Here is a 4,436-nt window from a genome sequence, read left to right as displayed (position 1 = left end):
GGGGGGGGGGGGGAATGTGAATTTCCCAGAAGCAGCCTGAAATAATTCCTGAACCAGAAGCCATAGAGGCTGAGAAAAGGAATAGGTAATAAGTAGACATTCAACTGATGAACCAAAGGAATGAAGAAGGGCTGGACTAATCCCCTAATCACAGAAGCATAGCTGTGGCATTTAACAACTTCACACATCACATGGGAGTTTGGACAAGTACCCTCACAGTGTCCCATAGGGTGGGAGAAGCCAAGTGCCTGGAGTCATGTAAAGCCATTATGAGGGAAGGGAAGCCCCCACAGCCAGGAAAAAAGCTACCCACACACTCTAAATGGAAGGGCACACATCCTAGCCTCTGCCTCCCCCACATAAATGCTGATTCAAGATCCCTATCATCAAAACATTTACTCATTGCCAAGGAAACAGGGATTCTTTCCCTGGATGTAGGAATTATGCTTCAGCTAATAGTGATCAATTTAGACCAATATCTATAAATATAGACAGAAAACCAAGACCCCTCACATCTTGGAGGAAAATCAACAATTTTACACTTATGTACATCTACAAACAAGGTCATAATATATTTTTGTATTCTTGGAGTATTTTTATGTAGGCCAAAAACATTCCTCATTCAGAGGTAACTAGCATTCCTAGAGAATGCCAAATTGGAAGATTCCAGAAAATAAGTATTTCTCAAATTAAAGAAAGGTATCTTTTTTCTCTTTAAATGTATGATTTTCTTAAAGAATCTTACAAATAAATCGATTACAGATTGCTCTAGAAGTGGAAGCTACAACTAAAAGCAGTTGACTTAAAAGGGGAGAGAAAAAAGCACAAGTATAAGATAGCAAAGAAGAGATTTTGAAAATTAAGTCTACAAACTACAAGTTGCCTGGAAAGAGTAGGAAGGGCTTCTCTATGAGCTCAGTGTGGGTCTGTTTGAAGCTAATTCAAAGCCCTTCCAAATGAGCTTATTAGATTCTAATTTGGTAGCTCAGAAACTAATAAGAATTCAGATCAAACTGTTCTTCTTTCTCAAAGAGACAGCATTGTCAAAGAGCCAAAACTGGAGTGGGTGTTTGGGGGATTTAGTTATACAGCTTTCACATTCTGACTCACCTCTCCACCAGCAAACCCTTCCCCCATCTCAACAGCATCTGTCATACATTTTTATTCAAATTCTCTCCACTAAGGGCAATCAGAAGTTGAAGAGATGTTCCTACAGAAGTGACCTCCACAAAAATAAAAGTCAATAACATGGCTAGCTGGCACTCGGGATGTTCGGAAGTACAAAATACGAGGACAAAGAAAAAAGGCAAAACTGGGGAAGGCAGTAGAAAAAGGAAACAATCACAGGCCAGGACGAAAAAGTTGGGCAGTTATCTGGATAATTCAGCCTCAAAACACGCTTCCTGATGATTGACATAAATGTGTTTTCTTCCCTGGGCTCCATTTTCTCAGTAGATGGAACACCGGAGTGCAATAACGGCTTTCTGTTTACAATGAGTTTAAAAGAAATATACCTTCTTTGCTCCTGCTTTAAACTTTTTATCTGGTGTGAAGGAATGTTTTACAAATATGATGCTACCTGACAGTTTGGCTTAGAAGGAAAAGAAAATTATTTCTTGCCTGGCTTATTCAAATATTAAATATTGGTCCCAATTCTCACTTCAGTAGACTTGTAGAATTGGGTTAGCAGGAGGTACTGATTTAGAGCCAACTCATGGACCATAATTGGGCTAGGACCTACACTTATTTATCAGTTCACACACATATACACAGAATCACAAGCACACACCCTCACACCCTCACTGTGGACACACAGAAACACACAGTCCCCTGTTTAGATTAGAGGAAATTAGAACTTTGGAAAAGAGTATTCATACTTTGCAATCTTTAGAATTCTCTCCAAGACATCTATGATATTGGTGAATTATGATCATATTTAGCAAATGAAGAGTAGGGAGAAGGGAAGCAGTATTTGTTGAGCAATTAATTTTCACTATATTCTATGTTACATGTTACTTTATTTCATTAAATCTTTAGTCCTTGTGAGGAAGGTACTGCGAGATTAGAAAACTGAGGAGACTTAGGAATTTCTACCTTCTTGCCCAAAGTCAAACAGTTAAGTAGTAAGACCGAGAGACCAAATTAAGATTCATCTGGTTCTGAAATTGGACCTACTAACACTCCAGAAGATTAAATGACATAAACAATAAAGAGCATATACAATAAGGTAGAAAAAATAAATGGATCAAACAGAAGATGAGAGACCTTTAGTTTTCTGTGTGAGCCAAATGACACCCTGGCATCTGCAGCAATATGAGTATGAAAGGAAATGAGAGCATTCTTCTAAGCACTCTAAGATGTACAAACGCCATTAAACCACTGGCATTCTCATATTTTAAATGAATAGTTTCAACTCGTCCTCAGAGACACCAAATACCGACAACATGTAATAATTCTCAATTGCCCATAAGCATGTTGGTATGTAGAAGCAGGTCACTTAGTGAGTGAACCTAGTTTATCATCCAGTATTTTCCTCCAACTTGGGTTTGTTATCTTTTACTTATTGCAATGTCCACCACCTGTTCAGGAGAATCAGGTGATATGGTAATAATGCACGACTGTCAAGGAAGGAAGGAGCCCAATGAAGTGGAGTGCTTACCACCTATATTGGTGACCAAGAGAAACTTGGTTAGTCATCATTAGAGAGCAGCCTGAGCATTTCCTAGATCTTAGCTCTTACAGGACACAGCTGCCACAATGAAGGGCTCACCATGTATGTTTCACCCATCAAATTCAATATGTGGGGTTCATGGTGAAGCAATATGACACTTCAGTTCCCAGAGTTACTTACTACAATGAATTAAAGTGGCACTGACCCATGATGCTGTGCTACACTAACTGACCTCTGCTCATTTCTGTTTACTACCATCCCATAATACTAATCATCCACAGATTGCTGACCTCAATCATGACTATTGTGTTGGGAAACCTTACCAGCATCTGCTACCACCACAGAATGATTTCTCTTTTAGTTGCCAAAATTGGTGAGCACTTTGGGATTAAACATGACTATCCATAGCATCCTAAATATCTGCTGTGAGCTTGCCACCCTAGGAGAACATAGCTTGAGTACAGTGATGTGAAGACAGAAAAGAGAAAAAATATTCTTCCTCACTCAGCGCAATATCAATGTTCTACTCCAGAATGAATAGCAAATGGAAGTTTGAATGTGAAAACTGAATTTCAACAGCCAGATGTTGTCATGATAAACTTCTGAATGATGTTCCTGCAGATTCTTCAAAAGCTGCTCTCACATATATGGATACAATTGCTTTCTTGAACTAACAGAAGACAAAATGTTAGAAGTACAAAAATCATGACAGTATTGAAAGTCTCCAGAACTCACCCAACATTAATTCGTCATAACCTGGATCAAAATGGATGGGATGACAAAGGTCCCAGAAAGGAAGGTCTGCCCCTCTCTATTTGTCCTTTTGCTCCTCTCTTCTCTGCTCTTCTCCTGCCCTCCCCTCCCATCCTGTCTGTCCCTTTCCCTTCCCTTCCTTTCACTTCCCTTCCCTTCTCCTCTCTCTTCACACCCCAAAAGGGTCCCATATAGACATTATGCGATTACAGGACACAAGACTTTAGTGCAGAAAGAGACCTTAGAAATCACCTTGGTCAAAGCCCTCCTAAATCCTTGCCTAACTTTAGTCCGCCAGTTGCTGATACAACTGTGGCCTAAATGCTAATCTCTTCATTCCCAGTTAAGGGTTGTCAGCACAGAGCAATACAGAAAATGGAAAATGACATGAAGTCAAAATGAGACATAATTAAGTCAATGATCTGCCAAAAGTAGTTTAGATCCACCAAGCTATAATTTGCTTTTGTTAATAGTATATATTTGATTCAGAGAAGAAAAACTGATAGTATTATAATTATAATCACAAATTTAATTACAAATACCAAAATAGTTTAGGGATTTACAATAAACAAAATATTCAAAGCAAGTTTATTAAATATTGCCCTTTGCCATTCTTCTTTACGTGGGATGATGAAAAAGGCAAATAAATTTCACATTTAATTAACAGCTAATACCTCTGTCTTGAGTTCTGATTCCAATTCTATATAACTTGATTTAAAAATCATATTTAAATTAGAAAAGGAAATAGCACTACCCTACTCCTAACTCTTGTGGTTAAAACCAGCTTCACAAACAAGTGAGGAATTGTCTTTTTGCCAAATCCTGCATAAGTTCTTTTAGCTATAATTCATAAAATAATGCATCCAGATTGGCATTATGATATGTTAAACGCAGAATCAGCTTAGTAGTCCTCTTCTCATTGTCAAGTAAGAGACTGTGAAGATAAATGAACCTTAGGAACTTCAAGATCTGGATTGCAAGAAAGAAGATGGCGGCAATATAGGCAGATGCG

The sequence above is a fragment of the Myotis davidii genome, unplaced genomic scaffold, assembly GCF_000327345.1.
Source record: "Myotis davidii unplaced genomic scaffold, ASM32734v1 scaffold364, whole genome shotgun sequence".
In the NCBI taxonomy this organism is placed as follows: Eukaryota; Metazoa; Chordata; class Mammalia; order Chiroptera; family Vespertilionidae; genus Myotis; species Myotis davidii.
The sequence above is the reverse complement of the archived record's forward strand: the minus strand, read 5'-3'. Positions refer to the sequence as shown.